This window comes from Castanea sativa, chromosome 8 (assembly GCF_040712315.1).
Source record: "Castanea sativa cultivar Marrone di Chiusa Pesio chromosome 8, ASM4071231v1".
NCBI classification, from domain to species: domain Eukaryota; kingdom Viridiplantae; phylum Streptophyta; class Magnoliopsida; order Fagales; family Fagaceae; genus Castanea; species Castanea sativa.
In genome coordinates this window covers 98460-119582 of record NC_134020.1, presented here as the reverse complement: position 1 = coordinate 119582, position 21123 = coordinate 98460, and the positions used below count along the sequence as shown (strand labels likewise).

The window sequence follows — 21123 nt, the reverse complement described above, 5'->3', positions numbered from 1 at the left end:
TTCTTGATTATTTAACCCTTGTACACTCCCTGTGTACTAGGGTGTTTCCTTTTTTGATATCAATAAGCGTCTTACTTATAAAAAAAAAAAAACAAAATCTGTGTTTGGTGCATATGGAGTTTGTTTGTGGAAGTTCATTCGGAATGGCTGGGGGGATTTTTCCAAGTTCATTTGGTATGAAGTGGGTGATGGAACCTGTGTGAAGTTTTGGGATGATGTGTGGTGTAGGGATCGCCCTCTTAAAGAGGCATTTCCAGATTTATATAATATTAGTAGGAAAAGGGATGCTTCGGTCTCTGAGGTTATGTGCTTTGTAAATGGGAGAGTTTCTTGGGACATTCAGTTTCGTCGTTTAGTGAATGACCAAGAGTCACAATCTTTGGATTCGTTTATGGTTTTGATCTACTCCACAAAGGTGCGGGGTGTTGGTTCTGACATTCTTTGTTGAATGCCAGCTAGCAGTCGAGGTTTTAAGGTGAGTGGGTATTACCATTCTATTGCCCTTTCTACTAGCATTTTTTTCCCTTGAAAAATGGTGTGGTAATCAAAGGTTCCTCTTCAAGTAGCTTTTTTCTCTTGGATTGCGGCTTTAGGCAAGATTCTAACTATAGACAACCTTCAGAAGAGGCATTTTGTTCCTTGAGTGGTGTTTTATGTGCAAAAGGTGTGGAGAATCTGTAGATCATCTCCTCCTTCACTGTCCTACAGCCTTTGAGATGTGGAGTATGATCTTTAGCTTGTTTGGTATTTGTTGGGTGATGCCTCAGAGGGTAGTGGATTTGTTGGATTGTTGGACATGCAAATTCAGGCGTCATCGTAATATAGTTATTTGGAGGCTTGTGCCGTACTGTTTGATGTGGTGTATTTGGCGGGAATGGAATTCTAGAAGCTTTGAGGGTCGTGAACGGTCCATGATTGAGCTTAAATCTTTCTTCTTTTTTACTCTTCTCGAATGGTGTCTTGTTTTACCATTTTTTTCTTGTATTCCCCTTCCTGTGCTGCTAGATCATTGTAATTTGGTTTCTTGATGTTTTTGCCTTTTTGTACATTTCCTATGTACTGGGCTGTGTGTTTTTGATAAAATTTCTTTGTTACTTATCAAAAGAAAAAAGTTTACAAATGACCCCTAGAATCCCATTCTTTTGTCGACTACCTACACATTCATTTTCAATAAGAACCAAGTCAAAAATTTGTCTTCTGCCCACAAAGCTATTTTGAGATTTAGATATCAACTAATCAAACACCATTCTCAGACGATTTGCCAAAACCTTGGCCAAGATTTTGTACACTCCCCACAAACTGATAGGCCAGAAATCTCTGATATTGGAGGCATCATTCTTTTTTGGAATTAAGGCAATGAAAGTAGCATTGAGAAATTTTTCTAATTTACAATGTTGATAAAACTCTTCAAAAACAGCTAAAACGTCTTTCTCCACTACTCTCCAGCAATGGTTATAAAAAGCCATAGAGAAACCATCCGGACCTAGAGATACATCTCCTTCCATTTCTTTAACAACCTGAAAAATCTCCTCTTTCTCTTGAAATTCTTGCAATTTTACATTATCAGAATCTTTTGAATTCAAACCAAACGGCAACAGAAATCTTTTCTTAATTCCTTTAGTGATTTTGCCCCTAAATTAGGTTTCTCTTTAAAGCGCCCATCTCCACCTCTCACGGCTTCCAGACCAAATTTAACACCAGTATTGCTGCCCACCACCACCGTAGCAGGTTTCGACACCTCTAATACCCCCATCCTACTCTTGCCTTTTTATCACTGACAATAGGCTGATGTTTATTAACCTTACTCTTTGACGTATCATCTCTGCAAAAGATCAGGAACGTTGAAGTGTTAATTTTGTATTATGTTGTTGTGTAGTAATTTTTGCAGTACCTGAGACCCCCAACGCATGTTGCTTTGGATCTAACATCCATCTCAATTCAAGCCCAAAACCCTTCCAACCACATTGCCTTGCCTTCAGGAACGATGATAGACCTCCTTAGCCTGACAACTTTCAAGTCTGCCAGAAATAAATAGTGACCAAGCGAATTAGAACACCTTTGCAAAGTGTATGCAGTATTGCCATCTCGAAACGTAAAGAATTGCTTAGGATTGACCAACCCCATAGACGGTATGCTCAATATTGTTCATTAACCATTGTGCTGCCTTCTTACCCGTAACACTGAATTCATGAAGTACTTACCCCTTTCATAAATCCGTACAGCGAAAAAACTACCCCCTTCCTCTAGCACCAATTGAAAAAGTTTCGATTCAATAAAGAAACTACAAAAAAATTTCTGGCTAATTAGAGGTAGTCAGGCCTCAAAAAAAAAGTGCCAAATCTCTTTACATAAAAAGATATCAGATGAGGATCAAACACTTGAAGTAGAACTTGACCAAGATTGTTTAGAGGAGAGAGAAACTAGCCATCCCAGAGATGGTCAAATAGACACATCAAGTTTCAATCTTGAATTAACTCAAAAACTATACATACTAGTTCTAATAGGTATGTTTAGTTTCAGCAGAGATTGTGTTAGTCAAAGTTCAACTCGTCTAAGTTTCTAGTTTCTCAATTGGATGCTTCTTGCACACTTGGGTTACAGTGCTTCTAGCGCATTTATTTACTTTCAAAAAAATATATTTAATAAACCCAAAAATTAGCAGTTGAGGATATGTTAGAATCTAACTGGTGTGTGTGTGTGCGTGTGAGAGAGAGAGAGAGAGAGAGAGAGAATGGAAGCACACTGCCAACAATGGTATGGCAATTAGATAAAATATGAGCTGCTAAACAAATAGATTGTAGTCAAGTAGTCACCTGCATATTTGAAAAAGAATGATGATAAAATCCCTTGAGCTGCATTGTTGCAAATTAAAAGCATGGTAGCCTTGGAATGTCCTTGTAGAATATCCAAGCTACCGGGACCTTAAAACATTAAGTTTCAGAGGTTAAAGCAATAATTCCAACTTAAACTATACAGTTTTGTATTGCTTTATTATCTTTAACCGTATTTTCCTGTCACTTGAAAATAACATCCACGTTTCTTTCCTACAATCTGGGTGATGCATAACTCAACCCAAGTATGACTATTGGACTATAGAAGCAAAAGAAAGGGGGTGTGGGGGCAAAAAGATGGTAGATATAAACATAGTAAAGGAATTTCTTCCAGCTACAAACTGTCAGGTTAATAAACATTAAACTAATGTTAAATCTCTCTCTCTCTCTCTCTCTCTCTCTCTCTTCTGTGTGTGGTGTCTGTGCATGTGTAAATACTATTAAAGTATTCACTTAAGAACAAATAAATCAAGATTGGAAAAAGCCTCATTAGCATAACAATAGAAGTTATTAATTGACAGCATATTTTCCATTAAATATTACAAATTTCTCACAGGCATCATGTACATTACCCTTTCAGATCTTCAATAATTTCAATCATAATAAATTTAAACTACGTTTGATGCCTTACCTTTGAAAATGGCAATTCCAAGAATAGCTAGGAAGTTGAACATGGCACCATAACCATATAGAAACAAGTTCTGCAAAATGCAAAAAGTGCCTTTATGATGAGAGTATTTAACTTGATTGTAGAAGATACTGCATGATAATATGAGCGCACCCAGTGTTCCCACCCTACCCCTTCCACCCCACCCCTTCCCTCAGCCACAACAACTCCCACCACCACCACCTCTTTCCTCTTTCCATGCACAAGACTTTCCACCTTTCGCTACCCCAAATTGATTCCCCACCCCTCATTATTTCTTCCCTCCACATCATATTCCTTTCCAACAACCCTGCTATTGGCGTCAATTTGGTCAATACATACCCCAACATACACCGACCCAACCATCCTTACCCCTTAAGAATCCTAATCCTTCTACATTGCACCCTTCATCTAAACTCATGTCCTTTTCTTCACAAGCCAAGCCTTCACCTTCACCTTCACCTAGGGGGACGGGGGAATTCTACTTTTTTCTGCATTGACACAAAGGCCTTCTTCTTGGCTTTTGACGGAGGTCATATGGATTCTTATTCCATCACTGAAAAACGGGGCAAGCATCATGGTTCCATCCGGGTTGGTAGATCGGGTTTGGATTGGATCAATGCATGCTTGGTAGAGTCATGCTATTGGGATTTTAGCAAGCAACAATTTTTTCAAATGGTTTCATGAGAATTATAAAATTTTGGAGTGTTCTAGTAGGTTGAATATGGGTGGTTTTTGTGTGGAAATATCTGAGTATCATAATGGAGCAAGACGTGGTTGTTTGCATGTTCCAGAAGGTTTTCCATAAGGGTGGCTGGGCTTTTCTTGAAATGAAGCTGCAGGAATTTTTCTTGGGAAAACCTGTTTCTAGGCTGGGGAAGGAGGTGGCTGTCGGTGGTGGTGGGTTTGTAAAATCCACTGGTAATACAAGGAACCACGTTTGGAAAGAAATTAATGGTCACGTGAAATTAGGAAGTGATTTAGATTTGGAGAAGCAGTTTCCAAAACTTTCTGGCACTTTAAATCAGAAGGAGAGATTTGGGGGATTTGATTTTATTCAAAAAAAAAAAAATCTCAACTCACCTTATATCTGGACGGGCAATACGTGCTTCTTCTTTTAAGTGGACTCAGGCCCATTTTTCTTTAAATATATCTGCTGACCTTGAAGTTAATGGCCAACGTTTGGTGAAGTGGGCCAATTTTGTTCAACCCAAAGCCATTAAGTATGCTATATCACCTACTGGACTCGGGCCTTTTAAGCAAGCACAAGGTGGGCCTATTAAGCAAGCACAAGAAGACCATTTGGCCGAAACTCAGCAGATTCAAACCTGTGCCTTAAACCACTTGAAGGCTTTTCACGATCATGTGAGAGACGTGAAGGATCGGGCTCCCACGACTTTGTTGAGAAGTCACCACTAGTGGCTCCATGTGTTGTATATATAGGTATATACAAGGATATGTTGTAATAATGATAGTTGAGTTTAGAGAATATGGTTTCATATAGTGAAAATTCAAGTTCTGGAATTTTCTAAGTGAAAATTTGAAATCTGAATTTTTTGAAATTTTCTATAATTTTATGCAGAATTTTCTGGTGACTATTCAGAAAGATTGAAGAGGTTCCAATCTTTGTTAACTATTTTATAAAAAAGTAACTAACTCTCCATACGTGCCTTTTCATGAAACATAAAGAGGTTTCATGAAATAATTAACTCTCCATGCGTGTCTTTTCATGATAACCATATGAGTATAAATAGAAACTTATGTTCACTTGAAAATAATAATAACTTACTCTACAAAAAGAAAGTTGGAGAGAAACACAAGAAATCATGTGGTCATTCTCCAAAATTGCTATCTGTAAAACCCAATATCTTGGTTGTATCCTGGAGACAAATTTGCGATAATCCTTTAGCAACAAAAGTATAGGGAGGCAAATATTGTCTAAGGAAAACGATATAGTGCCTCCAAGTTATCTATTTTCTGTTTGTCTTTTGTGTTAACCTTATTCTTCCATTATTACTTTGTGTAATATCCCCAACAATCTTAGACAATATTTCATACAATGGAAGGAACAAGTGATGTTTCAACGTTGAAGATGTTGAATCATGAGTTGGTGAAATTGGATCGCTTTAATGGAACCAATTTCGATCGATGGAAAGACAAGATGAAATTCCTACTTGCTGCACTCAAACTCTTCAATGTCTTGGACCCGAATTTGATGCATTTTCCTACTACGAGTGATGAAGACATTGATGAGATAAAGGCACAAAGCAAGAAATGGGAGGAAGACGAACTGATTTGTAGAGGGCACATTCTTAATACTCTTTCGGATCGTCTCTATGATCTCTACACATCAATGAAATCACCGAAGGAGATTTGGAATGCTTTGGAGGCAAAGTACAAAACTGAGAAAATAGGTACGAATAAGTTTATTATTCAAAAGTATTTTGATTATAAAATGCTTGATAATATCTCAGTTTTGGATCAAGTGCATGAGTTACAGATTTTGGACAATAAACTCCGTGATTTGTCAATCAATATTCCTGAATCATTCCAAGTGGGTGCAATCAGTGCGAAACTCCCCCCAAGTTGGAATAATTTTAGGAAGAAGCTTCTGCATATGTCGGAAGATCTCACTTTAGAACAATTCGGACAACATCTTCGAATTGAAGAGGAAAGTTGGGTTAGAGATGTGACTAACACCGATTCTATAGTGAATGTGAATAATGTGAGCAATGTTCAAAGTGGGAGTTTGAGTAAGACCAATAAGCACTTGAAAGTGAACAAAAGTGAGAGTGGTTTCAAGAAGAACAACTCCAATAATTCCAACAAGAACAAGAAGAACCGGGCATGTTTCCATTGTGGAAAGAAAGGTCATTACATTTGCGAATGTAGACTCTTAAAGAACAAGAAAAAGGATGAAGAAGGCAATGCCATTGAAACAAATGTCATTGAGGACATTGTTGCTATGGTGAGTGGCATACATATTAATATGATCACTGAAGTTCATATGGTTGTGATTGCAAATCCTTTTGATTGGTGGTTCGATTCGGGTGCAACGGTGCATGTGTGCAACAACAAAGAACAATTCAGGACTTATGATGAGTGTTCCATAGAACAACAAGTGCTGATGGGCAACCACAATAAAGCAAAGGTTCTTGGAAAGGGCACCGTTGATGTGAAAATGAGTTCCGACAAGATGCTGATCTTGACCAATGTTTTTCATGTACCCGATGTCAAGAAGAATTTTGTGTCTGCCAATTTGTTATGTAAGAGTGGTGTAAAAGCTGTATTTGAATCGGACAAGTTAATCTTGTCCAAGAATGGGATATTTGTAGGAAGGGATATACTACTGATGGCATGTACAAACTAAGTATTATTAACAAAGAAGTTTCTGGTTGTGCTTATATTGTTGATTCTTCATATTTGTGGCATGCTAGATTAGGACATTTAAATTTCAAATACTTGAAGTTTATGTTAAAGCATGGTATGATTTCATATAAGCATGATGATGAAAAGAAATGTGAAATTTGTATTTAAGCAAAGATGACAAATAAACCTTTTTCTAAGTCGGATAGAAATTCTATTATGCTTGAACTTGTACATTCTAATGTATGTGAATTGAATGGTGTATTAACTAAAGGAGGTAAAAGATACTTCATTACATTCATTGATGATTTCTCCAAATTTACAAATGTGTAATTAATGAGAAATAAAGATGGATCCTTTGACATGTTCAACCGTTATAAAACTGAAGTAGAAAATCAAAAGGATAAGAAAATAAAAATCCTACGAAGTGATAGAGGTGGTGAATATTTTCCTAATGATTTTTCTACATTTTGTGAGGAACATGGTATAATACACCAAAGTTCAGCCCCTTATACACCTCAACAAAATGGTGAAAGAAAAAATAGGACTCTTGTAGATATGGTAAATGTCATGATTTTAAGTGCAGAGCTTTTATTTAATTTATGGAGAGAGGCATTGCTTATAGCATGTCATGTGCACAATAAAGTACCTTCCAAGAAGATAAAAATATCTCCATATGAGTTATGGAATGGAAGGATACCAAACCTTGATTATATCAAAGTGTGGGGGTGTTTAGCCTTTTATAAAGTGGTTGATTCAAAAAGAACAAAGTTAGGACCAAGAGCAATGAAAAGTGTGTTTGTAGGTTATGCTGAAAATTCAAAAGCATATAGATTATTAGACTTAAGCTCTAATATAGTGGTGGAATCAAGAGATGTTGAGTTTATTGAGGATAAATTCAATAAAGATTTCATGGATGTTTTGATACCTACTCAAACACAACAAGGTGACTCTAATCCTGATACTGCTTTGGGTGGTATTAAGAGGATTGAAAGTGGTTCACCAAGTGAACAAAGAAAGAGTCCAAGGATAAGAAAAGTAAAGGACTTTGGTCCAAACTTCATTTCTTATCAAGCTCAATTGTTTCTTGTTGAAGGAAATAGACAAGTGGTCCTAAATAAAATACCTATAGTGTTTAATATAGAGAATGATCCTAAATCATATGAGGAAGCTATGGCTTCTAGAGATTTAGCTTTCTGGAAAGAAGCTGTGAATGATGAGATGGACACAATATTATCTAATAATACTTGGGTCCTAGTGGATCTACCTACTGGTTCTAAACCAATTGGTTGTAAATAGATATTTAGAAGAAAATATAATACTAATGAATCAATACAAACCTTTAAAGCAAGGTTAGTGGCAAAAGGCTTTAAACAAAGGGAAGGAGTAGACTATTTTGATACCTATGCACCAATGGCTAGGATCACGTCTATTAGTGTGTCGTTAGCTCTTGCATCCATATACTTTTTCTGATAGGTAAGGCGTGGTGGCTCATAGAAAGCAGAGAGCAAAGAGGCGCAGAGGCAGAACAAAGTGCTGATCCATATACAAGTTGATTGTACATCAAATAGATGTTAAGACAGCTTTCCTAAAGGGTGATCTTGATAAGGAAGTTTACATGGAACAACTTGAGGGTTTTGTACTTCTTAGAAATGAAAAGAAAGTTTGCAAATTAGTCAAGTCTTTGTATGGCTTGAAACAAGCTCCAAAACAATGGCATGAGAAGTTTGACTCAGCAATCTTGTCAGATGGCTTTGCGTACAATTGACTCAGCAATCTTGTCGGATGACTTTGTGTACAATAGTTCCGACAAATGTATGTATTCCAAATTCACAAAGGAATATGGAGTCATTGTATGCCTATATGTGGATGATATGCTCATATTTGGTACAAATATGAAAGCTGTATGTGAATCCAAAAAGTATCTTTCTTTTATGTTTCAAATGAAAGATTTGAACGAAGTGGATGCTATTTTGGGAATCAAAATTAAAAGACATAATGAGGGTTTTGCACTATGTCAATCTCATTATGTTGAGAAAGTGCTTCAAAGATTTGAACATATTAAAATAAAGGAAGCAAATACACCTTTTGATTGGAGCATAAAGCTGGGTGAAAACACTGGAAGAGCAATAGCACAGCTTGAGTATGCTAGTGCTATTGGTAGCATGATGTATGCTATGCATTGTACAAAACCAGACATCATTTTCGGTGGGCAAACTTTCTAGATTTACAAGTAATCCAAGTGTGGGTCACTGGAAAAAAATTGGTAGAGTTTTTGGTACTTAAAGAAAACCATAAGTTTAGGAATTCTGAATTTCTAACAGTGTTTGAAGGTTATTCGGATGCTAGTTGGATTACTAGTGTGAGTGATAACAAATCCACGTTTGGTTGGATATTCAATCTTGGTGGGGTGTCATCTCTTGGGCATCAAAGAAACAAATGTGTATTTCTCATTCCACTATGGAATTAGAATTTATAGCCTTGGCGGCAACCGACAAAGAAGTGGAATGACTAAGAAATATGTTGTTAGACATAGAGTTGTGGCCACAACCAATACCAGTCATTTCGGTGTACTGCGATAGTGAAGTCACCTTGGGTAGAGCATACAGTAAAATGTATAATGGTAAGTCTAGACATATAGGTCTAAGACATGATTACATAAGACAATTAATAAAATCTGGTACCATTTCAATTGTCTATGTAAGGTCAAATAATAATTTGGCAGACCCTTTAACCAAAGCAGTGTCTCGAGATATGGTTAGGGTAACATCCATTGGAATGAGACTAAAACCCTTCTCCGAAGATAATCACTAATAGTGGGAACCCAACCTTGAATTGATTAAATCTAAAGAAGTTTAAAGGGTAACAACAAGCTATTGATACGGGTTAGTAAGAGCACTAATTTTGTCTCATTCAGGATGAATTAGTGCAAACTGTTACAATGTAATTGAAGATGAGTTTTACACTCTTAATGAAGTTCATAAAGAATAAATGTCTGAGTAACAGGGACATAAGAAGGATCTTCACCTTTGTGAACATAGAAGTGGTGCCGCTTCTAGCAAGAGTAAAAGGGTTTTCTTTTGTACATGTTCACTAAACCAGGAAGAGCACAAGGCCATAATAGTGCTAACAATAGTAGATTTCTAAATGTGTTTTGGGTGTTCTCATGTGTGTGTTGTTTCCAATTTCAACACATAAAGGTTTTGGTTTAAGCACCATGCCACCATTAACTCTGTTAATTTCTTGAGCAATTACACTAAAGGGAGGTTTAAGTTGAAAGACACCTTCCATTATGCATGATAGGATATTAATCAAGTGAGACATATATTATTACAACTTAGTGGGGATTGTTGTATATATAGGTATATACAAGGATAGGTTGTAATAATGATGACTGAGTTTGGAGAATATGGTTTCATAAAGTGAAAATTCAAGTTCTAGAATTTTCTAAGTGGAAATTTGAAATCTGAATTTTCTGGAATTTTCTGTAGAATTTTCTGGTGACTATTTAGAAAGATTGAAGAGGTTTCAATCTTTGTTAACCGTTTTATGAAAAAGTAATTTACTCTCCATACGTGCCTTTTCATGAAACATAACGAGGTTTCATGAAATAACTAACTCTCCACACGTGTCTTTTCATGAAACATAACCATGAGTATAAATAGAGGCTTATGTTCCCTTAAAAATAATAATAACTTACTTTACAAAAAGAAAGTTGGAGAGAAACACAAGAAATCCTATGGTCATTCTCCAGAATTGCTATCTGTAGAACCCAACATCTTGGTTGTATCCTGGGGACAAATTTGCGATAACCCTTTAGTAACAAAAGTGTGGGGGGCAAATATTGTCTAAGAAAAACGATATAGTGCCTCCAAGTTATCTATTTTCTGTTTGTCTTTTGTGTTAACCTTATTCTTCCATTATTACTTTGTGTAATATCCCCAACAATCTTCCAAAAAATTCAGATCTTCAAATTTTCACTTAGAAAATTCCAGAACTTGAATTTTCACTTTATGAAACCATATTCTCCAAATTCAACTATCCTTGTATATACTTATATATACAACACCATGTACCGCCGGGATGGGAGGGGATTTCTCAAGATCCAATGGGGGTTCCGATGTGGCTGTGCAGACAGGTTTTGTTTCGGCGGACTATCCAGGCAACGGCGCTAAGGTGGGGGTTTTCTTCTATGGTCTCGGGTGCCGATGTCCCAGGGATGGAATGTCCGATCAGTGGGGTTGAGGAGGTTTCATGCGTTTCGAACTCCAATGGTCAACACAACTTCACCGATACTATGGATTCTTCAACCGCAGGGTGTTCGACGACGCAATTGAAGACTGCCGATGTGTTTCACCATCAGTCTTTATTGGAACAAAATCGTTTCTCTCATATTTCTGAGTTGGTTTCCAATACTCTCAAAGAAGACTCTATTGTTAAATTGGGTCAATCCCACCGGGTCAGATTAGGATGAGGAGGATTGGAAGTCGATGCAATTTGTACCTCTAGCTCAATGGGATCCTAATGGGGTCTGGTTTTAATGGCAGAGGAAGGTGACCTAGATGACATCTCTGTGGAGGATGACTTGGAACCTTCGGTTTGGGTAAGTAAGATAGTTAAGGGCTTCGGTAAGTGGGTGGGTTTCCCTATTGATTCCCGTGAGAGGCAGTGTGTTGATTTTTTTCAACGACTCGAGAAAGTGTGGGAGAAACAAGTTGCTGCAGGTATTCTCCGCCGCACTGCTTCTTCCTCTAAAAAAGGTATGCAGGAATTATGGAATTTAATTTCCACATTTAATTACGATGGGCAAGCTGGTAGACGACCCAAGAGAGATTGTGAAGTTCAGTGGGCTGGGCTCTGATGGTTGCCCATAAATTTGAAATTTTTATCTTGGAATGTGAAAGGATTTAACAATCCTCACAAGAGGGATACTATGAAGAATTTACTCAATGAATGGAAATGTGATGTAGTGTGTTTTCAAGAAACCAAATTGGGCTGTACCAATTCTTTTGTTGTGAAAAGTCTTTGGGGCAGCTCTTTTGTAGATTGGGTAGCTTTGGATGCCACTCACACAACGGGAGGTATTCTTGTGACCTGGGACACTAGGGTGTATGAGAAATTGATTGGCTGGTGGGTAGCTTTTTTGTTTCTGTCTTGTTGAAGCGTGTGACAGATGGTTTTGTTTGAATATGTACGGGAGTTTATGGCCCAAATGAAGCCGGTTTGAGGGATGCTTTATGGGCAGAACTTGATAGTGTGAGAGCGAGATGGAGTTCAGCTTGGTGTGTTTTTGGCGATTTCAACATTATCAGATATCCAGCAAAGCGTCTTGGTTGTACTTCATTTAAGTTACACTGGGTTTTTAAAAGAAGCTAAAAGAAATCAAGGGCTTTGTTCTTAAAAGAGGGGGACAATAACATTGGGTTTTTCCACAGGCTTGCCAATTCACATAGACGAGCTAATATCATGAGGGGTGTGGAGCTCGGTGGCATTATGTATGAAGTTGAGTCAAATATTCATGATCAAGTGGTGGGGTTTTATAAGAGTTATTATCAGGAATCTGAATCTTGGAGGCCCACTGTTGATGGGTTAGAATTTGCTAGTCTGGATAAGTCTGATAGGTTTTCTCTTGAAAGGGCGTTTGATAGGGAGGAGATCATTGTGGCTCTTCGGGAGGCTGAGGGTGATAAGGCTCCTGGTCCTGATGGCTTTATCATAGCTTTCCTTCAAAAGTTGGTGTGTGATTGAAGAGGATGTTATGGCTTTAATTGCAGACTTTCATAGACAATGCATCTTTGAGAAATCTCTTAATGCTACCTTTCTGTGTTTGATACCCAAGAAGATTAATGCTATCAATATTAAAGATTTTTGCCCTATAAGCCTTGTGGGAAGTTTGTACAAACTTTTGTCAAAGGTGTTGGCTCACAGGCTTCAAAGTGTATTGGAGAAACTAATCTGTAACACCCAGAACTCCTTTGTTGGGGTAGACAGATTCTTGCCTCTGTTCTCATAGCAAACGAATGTTTGGATAGTAGATTGAAGAGTGGTGTTCCGGGTGTGATTATCAAGTTGGATTTAGAGAAGGCTTATGATCATGTAAATTGGAATGATTTGTTTTACTTATGGAGAGGATGAGCTTTGGGGAGAAGAGGGGGAGATGGATGAAGGCTTGTATCTCTACAGTACATTTCTCAGTGCTTAATAATGGGTCCCTGGTTGGCCTTTTGGTAGCTCGCGTGGTCTTCGTCAAGGAGATCCTTTATCTCCACTTTTGATCTTGTTGGTGATGGAGGTGTTAAGTAGGTTATTGAAGAGGACAGAAGAGGGTGACTTTCTTAGGGGTTTCCAAGCAGGCCCCAATGGGAGAGGAGGTTTGCATATTTCTCATCTTCTCTTTGTTGATGATACTATTCTTTTTTGTGATGCATCTAGGGAACAATTATTATATATACGGATGGTGTTGATCTTTTTTGAAGCTATTACAACTTTAAAAGTAAATGTTGGCAAGAGTGAAATTGTGTCAGTTGGTGAGGTTGGGAATTTGGATGCTTTGGCTCATATTTTGTTGTAATGTTGGTTGTTTGCCCATGTCTTACTTGGGAATGCCTCTTGGGGCTCATTGTAAGGATGCTTCGATTTGGAATTATATTATAGAAAGGGTGGAGAAAAAGCTCTCTAGTTGGAAGCGGTTGTATTTGTCAAAAGGAGGTAGGCTTACTTTATTGAAGAGTACTTTGTCGAGTCTCCCAACTTATTATTTATCTTTGTTTACAATTCCGCAACATATAGCAGACAGACTAGAGAGGATTCAATAGAATTTCTTTTGGGGGAGATCCAATGAAGTTTTTAAATATCCGCATGTTGTTTGGGATAAGGTTGTTTGGCCGGTGGAGGTAGGTGGTTTGGGGATTCGGAAGATTGGGCTTTTTAACCCAGCTCTACTTGGGAAGTGGCTTTGGCGTTTTGGGAAGGAAGCTACCAATTTATGGCGTCAGATCATAGCCACCAAATATAGGGAGGTTAGTGGAGGTTGGTGCACTAGAGTTGTAAGAGGGACTCATGGTTGTGGATTATGGAAGAATATTAGGAAAGGTGCAGACAATTTCTTCGGTCGTGTGGTGTATGCAGCGGGAGAGGGCACTCGTATTCGGTTTTGGTACGACCCTTGGAGTGGTCCTATTTCTTTGAAAGAGTTATACCCGGAATTGTTTACCTGTGCTGTGGTTCAAGAAGCTCTAATTTCTAACATGGTTGTTTTTGCACCAAATGGGGGAGGTAGGAGTTAGAACTTACTTTTCTGTCGCAACTTTAATGAATGGGAGATGCAAAGATTTTATTCTTTCTATGAGTATGTTTCTGCCAGGATACCTAGGGGGGAGGGTGATGATATCCTCATTTGGCAAGGAAATCGTAGTGGTGTTTTTGATGTGCAATCCTTTTGTTTTTCTTTATTGAAAGCCCTTTCTGTTTCTTTCCCTTGGCAGAGCATTTGGTGTATTAAGGTACCTAAAAGGGTGTCTTTCTTTTTATGGATTGCTGCTAGGGATGGAATTCTTACAATAGATAACCTTGTTAAGAAGAACTTGCCCCTTGTTAACTTGTGGTCTATGTAGGTGTGATGAGGAAACTGTGGATCACCTTTTGCTTCATTGTAAGTTTGCATATGTTTTGTGGAATGAGGTCTGTATTATGTTTGGGGTTCAGTGGGTGATGCCGAATACAATTGTTTCTCTTCTTTTCGCTTAGAGGAATAGGTTGGGAACTTATTCTTCAAATGTTTGGAATATGGTACCAGCATGTCTTATGTGGTTAGTTTGGAAGGAATGCAATGCCCGAACTTTTGAGGACATCAAGAGACCTATAGATCTGTTGAAGAATCTGCTCGCTAGGACTTTGTTTGAGTGGTCTCGTATTTGGGGTCTTACTCATTGTAGTTCCTTGCCTAAAGTCCTTATCTCTATTAGACTTTCCTTATGATTTGATTGTATTTGTTTCAAGGGCAGTGAGTTTACAATCGTAAACACATTGTTATTTTATTATCAATAAAACTTTTATTACCGATCAAAAAAAAATTGTAGCAGAGATAACATTTAAAGCTTTTAGAAACCAAAATAAAAGTAAACAAGCAGAGAAAGTTACAAAATCATCCTAAGATAGAATAAAATAAGCAGCACTGTAAGCGGTCCAACATCCAATTTAGTTTTGCCCGAGATTTAATATGGGGTCATGTGGAGGCAAACACAAAGTAATGGAGAATTGAAACTCCTACTTGAAGCTAAAAAAAAAAAGAAAAAAAGAAAAAAGAAAAAAGAATGTAAGAAATATCAGGCAGCAATAGAACCTTTACCTGAAGGTAAATGCTAGTCTCAAATTGACTCTTCAATGCATACTCATTGAAGACTGATTCCATCGATGGAACAGTGACCTGTATTTATGTTCTATATCAGTTTTCTTTTGGTCAAGTTCTCTAATTAGTTAGGAAATTACACATTTGTGTTTAGTTGCAACATAAACACATCTAATAACATTTTTTTTTTCTTATCGAACTATAAACAGTTTCCAAAAATTTTCACTAAAACATGCAACATTGTTGAAAAAACATAACAGGATGACAATTAAAGAAAATGTCACAGTAATGTTTATGAAAAAATCATAATGCCCATTACAGCCTTGTGGATATTATTTTATGATTGTATAACATTTTTTACTGGTAACTTTAAACATGCACCAATTGGGTCTTGAACCCATGATCTACCTCCCACCCCCATTCCCAAATTTGGGGGGGTGGGGGGTGATGCCATTTGACTTAGAACTCATTGTCTTTATATAATTTTTATGACTGATCATGGCATGTGAATCCCAACATCAACAACAGTCCAATGTCATAAGATCATGTAGTTCTACAGAACCAATTGGCCTTAGACAAACTCAAACTTGGTATTATGCCCATCACCAGCAGGAATCAAATAGCGTAGTGTCTACTTTGCGGGAATGTATTACTATATGTTGTGATAAAGAAATTGGCCTACATTATATAAATCTAAATGCAATGCACTTGTCAAATCTAGCTACAAGCTCAAGACATTAGTGATCAGTAACCATCTTGACAAATTTCAGCAATGCCACCATTCAAAATAGTTATGACACGTTCTTGAATTAAGATTGTTGCACACCAAGTAATCACTTTTTCATTAGACATATAACATATGCTAGCCAAATTAAAGAGTGACAAGATTTTAATATACGTACAAAAATCAATGTGTATAAGTATGCTCCTGTACCAACCGGAAGACCTAAAGCGGTACCCTCAGCAGAGATTTCACTGATTGACACTAATTCCAATGAGCAACAGAGCAAGAGCCTCCCACTGTTAAAAACAATTAACCAATATAAAAATACAAAGACTTATGAAAATTGATATGAACATTCAGAAAGTTAAACTGCAGTATGCAACAACTGAAAAATATTTATTGTTTGGACTAACCTGAATAATAGAAAACTGCCGTTTCATGATTATTTTCAACAAAATGGCAATTACCAAAACCTGCATATGTTTGCAATCCACATTTAAATAAACAAGAAGACAATTATTTATGAATCACTCATCTGTTGAAGATGGAATATGGGGAGAATAGTCAAATCTATGGGCAATGGTTCAAAATCAATCAAGGGTTCAAAATCAATCCACAGACTGGTCATCTTGAGTCAAGTCAACTAATGTACTGAATACATAAAATGATAAATTTTTGAAATAGTCTATATCATAGAGTTAAGGAAGATGTTGGAACCTGATAACTATGCGAATAGTGGGATTGGGCAGTCCAAATTTGTGGCTCAGCTTCTTAAGAATAACTCAGGGATTAAGTCTTCTACATCCTTTGCCGATGCGGTGCGTGGGCATGAGGTGCAGGTCAGAAGAAAAAATCAATTTGAGAAGCAAAACCCAGTTGTGAAACAGAACCCGGTGAGCTTGGCTGGTCCGATGACTCTAGAAGGTAGAGTCGCAAGTTCTCGGAGCAGTACAGAGGCATTTAATGTGGGTATAACAAAACCGGTAGGAATTCAAAGGAAATCCCAGCTGATTTTCAAATCAAAGGGGTCTGAACATGCTTTTGGAAAAAATCGTGAACTGGGAAAGCCTGACTGGGCAGGAAACAGCTTGACCATAGAAGTGATCGCAGAAGGAAAAAGGAGGGTGGCGTGGCATAAAGTTGGTCTGAGGAGTTCCTTATGTGTATCAAGGGATCAGAGGGAGCCTTGTGGTTCACGGGCTAATATATGTCCTGTGGTGGACTTAGACAAAGATGGGTTCCAAGTGGGCCTTCATTCTGAGCCCAATGGCCCAAGTAGGATGGAAGTGAGTGATAGCCCACCGAGGAGAAATCTGAGTCTCTTAAGTCTGAAAGATCAAGTTTTGGCTAAGTCCAAAGCAACACACGAAGCTTCGGATGCTCAGGATGTCATCGGGGTTGACTTTGCCCTCGCCGAGGAGTCACCGGAGCTATCGGAGAAGGCCGACTCAATGCGACAACCTGCTCCGACGATGGCAACGAGCGCGGCGACCCAAACCGAGACGAGTTGTGGGCCGGCGACCGTCTCGGTGGTGGTCGGTGGCTCTTTTTCCGATGGGTCTCTCGCCGGGGCTTCACCGGCGGAACTGGATAGGGCCGATATTGGCCTTTTTCACACCACGAGGTCTGATTTGGTGTCTGTCTATCCATCGGAGCACTTGGGTTGTCCTGCGGAGACTACAGTAGTGGCTATGAGTCTCATTCCTGGTGGGCCTTGTGCCGTTGAGTCTCTGCTCACTTTGGGTAATGCTGAAACAGAGGGTGAAAGGTCTTTTAAAGGTCTCGAGCTATCTACCTCTGTCCTGAGTCCACCGAGAGTTGGGATTGAGGCTAATCAATCGGGATTGGCTTTGTCTGAGGTCGGAACAGCCTATGCAGTTGAGGCCCTGGGTGATGTGGAGAGTTCTTCCCCCTTGATGTCTATTAATCCCCTGGGGGTGGTTGTGACTGCTGAATTGAATAAAAATACTGAGGTGAGGAGGTTGGATAACACTTTGGTGGTGTCTAATTGGGTGAAACAGAGACTCCCCAGTTTCAGTAAGTTGATGGGGCTTCCTTTGGGTCGACATGAGAAGAGGTGCATTATGCTCCTACAAAGACTTGAGACGGAGATTGAGGCAACCAAGCTGGTGCACAGGAAAGATGTAGCCCACCGTAAAGTTGCCTCTAAGGATAAAGGGAAGAGGGAGTTGAGGAATTTGATTTCCTTGGTTAATTATGATGGACGATAGTTTTTTTTTTCCTCGATTGCTTGACTGAGGTTGCAGTAGGGAGTTTTATAGTTTTAATGAAGCTAAGAATGGTGTCATGGAATGTGCGAGGTTTGAATGACTCGCGGAAGCGTTTGGTAGTTAGAAATTTATTACGGGATTGGAATTGTGATGTTGTCTGCCTTCAAGAGACTAAGCTCGCAGGCATGGATTGTCAGTTGATCTGCAGTTTGTGGAGCTGCCCCTATGTTGATTGGGTGGCTTTGGATGTGGATCAATCAGCTGGTGGGATTTTGATGATGTGGGATAAGAGGGTTTTAGAAAAGTTGGAGGTTCTAATGGGTCAATTTTCCGTATCAATTCGGTGGCAGGGCTTGGGGGACGGTTTTATTTGGGCTTGTTCTAGGGTTTATGGTCCGAATGATAATAGCTTGAGGGGGCATATGTGGGATGAACTGATTGGTATTCAGCAACTTTGGGAGGTCCCATGGTGCTACATAGGGGATTTCAACATTGTTAGGTTCCCAAGTGAACGGTTGGGGGGTTCACGTCTCACCCCGGCAATGGAGAACTTTTCTGAGTTCATTGAGGAGCTTAACTTGGTAGATTTGCCTTTGGAAGGAGGGAGTTTTACTTGGTCGAGTGGTTCGGATCAGCCCTCGATGTCTAGGATAGATCGGACTCTGGTTTCCCTCGATTGGGAGGATCACTACCCGGATGTGACCCAACGGATTTTATCTCGTCCTATTTCAGATCACTTCCCCATTTTAGTGGAGGCAGGACGGATTGTAAGGGGGAAAAGTCCTTTTAGGTTCGAAAACATGTGGCTAAAGTCGGATGGGTTCAAAGAGAGGGTTCATTCTTGGTGGAATCAATATTCCGTCTCAGGTACCCCCAGCTTTGTTCTTGCCAAAAAGCTGAAGGCTTTGAAGGCAGATATTATTCAGTGGAACCAGAGTGAGTTTGGAAATGTAGAGCGTTGGAAAAAAGAATTGTTGGAGGCTTTGAGATTATTGGACGTTAGGGAAGGGGAGCATGGTCTTTCTGAAGTGGAGTTAGGTGAGAGGGCTGGGTTGAGATCCCAAATTCAGAATCTTCTCTCTTTGGAAGAGATTTCGTGGAGACAGAAATCGAGGATGCTTTGTATTAAGGAAGGAGATAACAATACCAAATTTTTCCACAAGATGGCCAATTCTCGGAGAAGGTACAACCATATTAGTATGTTGGAAGTGAATGGGGTTACCTATGAAGACGAATCCGAGATGGCTGACCAAGCTGTACAGTTTTATAAAAATTTGTACAAGGAGACAGAGGAGTGGAGGCCTTTCGTGGAAGGATTGGAGTTTGTTCAGATAGAGGGGTTGGAGAGGGACTGGCTTGAACGGAGGTTTGAAAAGGAGGAGGTCCTTCGAGTTGTCAAAGAGATGGAAGGAGATAAAGCTCCTGGTCCTGATGGTTTCTCTTTGGCTTTTTATCACCAGTGTTGGGGAATTGTGGAAAGAGATGTCCTAGCTGTGTTTGAAGAGTTTTATCAACACAGTAAGTTTGAAAAATCTCTGAATGCAACATTCCTAGCCTTAATCCCTAAGAAGAATGGTGCTTCCAATATTCGAGATTTTAGACCTATTAGTTTGGTGGGGAGTGTCTACAAGATTTTGGCCAAGGTGCTGGCAAATCGCTTGAAAGAGGTTTTGGATCAGTTGATATCTGAGTCTCAGAACAGTTTTGTGGGTGGTAGACAGATTCTTGATTCAGTTCTCATTGCTAATGAGTGTGTAGATAGTAGGGTGAAAAGTAAGATTCCAGGGGTTATCTGCAAATTAGATATTGAGAAAGCTTATGATCATGTGAACTGGGAGACTTTTCTTGATTTGTTGAAGAGAATGGGATTTGGGGTGAGGTGGTGTAGGTGGATCCGCACATGCATATCTACAGCCCAATTCTCGGTGTTGTTTAATGGGACTCCGGCTGATTTTTTTGGGAGTTCGAGGGGGTTGAGACAAGGGGACCCGCTTTCGCCCATGTTGTTTTTGGTTTTGATGGGGGTTCTCAGTAAGATGCTGCAAAGAGCTGAAGGGGCTGGTTTAATTCGAGGTTTTAGGGCCCACAGTAGACGGGGGGGAGGGGTTTGTGTATCGCATCTATTGTTTGCGGATGACACGATTCTATTTTGTGATGCTAATGAGGAGCAGATTCTTTATATTCGGATGCTTCTTCTTTGTTTTCAGGCAGTGACAGGTCTAAAGGTTAATGTGCTGAAAAGTGAGATGGTTCCTATTGGGGAGGTTCCTAATATCCATGTCTTAGCAGAGCTTTTGGGTTGCCGGATTGGATCTTTGCCTATGACCTATCTTGGTATGCCTTTGGGGGCGTCCTTCAAGTCCCCTACTGTTTGGAATCCTATCTTGGAGAATTTTGAGCGTAAGTTGGCCGGTTGGAAGAAGTTGTATCTGTCAAAAGGTGGAAGACTAACGTTGCTTAAAAGCACTTTATCTAGTCTTCCCACTTATTATTTGTCTCTTTTTACCATCCCTACGCACGTGGCCAATAAAATTGAGAGGTTGCAAAGGGATTTCTTGTGGGGGGACTCCAAGCTACATTTGGTGGGATGGGACAAGGTGTGTGCACCTTTGAAAAATGGTGGGTTAGGGGTAAGGAAATTAACTACCTTTAATAAAGCCTTACTAGGGAAGTGGTTATGGAGGTTTGGGATTGAGGAGACTAGGCTTTGGAGAAGGGTCATAGCCCTCAAGTTTGGGGAAGATTGGGGGGGATGGAAGTCCAAGCTAGGTAGAGGGGAGCATGGGTGTGGCTTGTGGAGAAGTATCCGCATGGGATGGGAGGATTTTAGCAAGAATACTTACTTTGAGGTAGGGGTGGGGGATAGAGTGAAGCTTTGGACTGACCATTGGTGTGGGGAGTCTCCTCTTCAGTTGTCTTTTCCAAGCGTGTATGGGATTGCATCCAATAAAGAGGCATCAGTGGCCTCTTCTCTTGAA

General features: G+C 39.2%; 1 pseudogene; it reads right to left on the bottom strand.

The window, feature by feature from the left end:
- LOC142605624 (CMP-sialic acid transporter 3-like) overlaps positions 1-21123 on the bottom strand; it is a 51006-nt pseudogene that overhangs the window by 8439 nt on the left and 21444 nt on the right.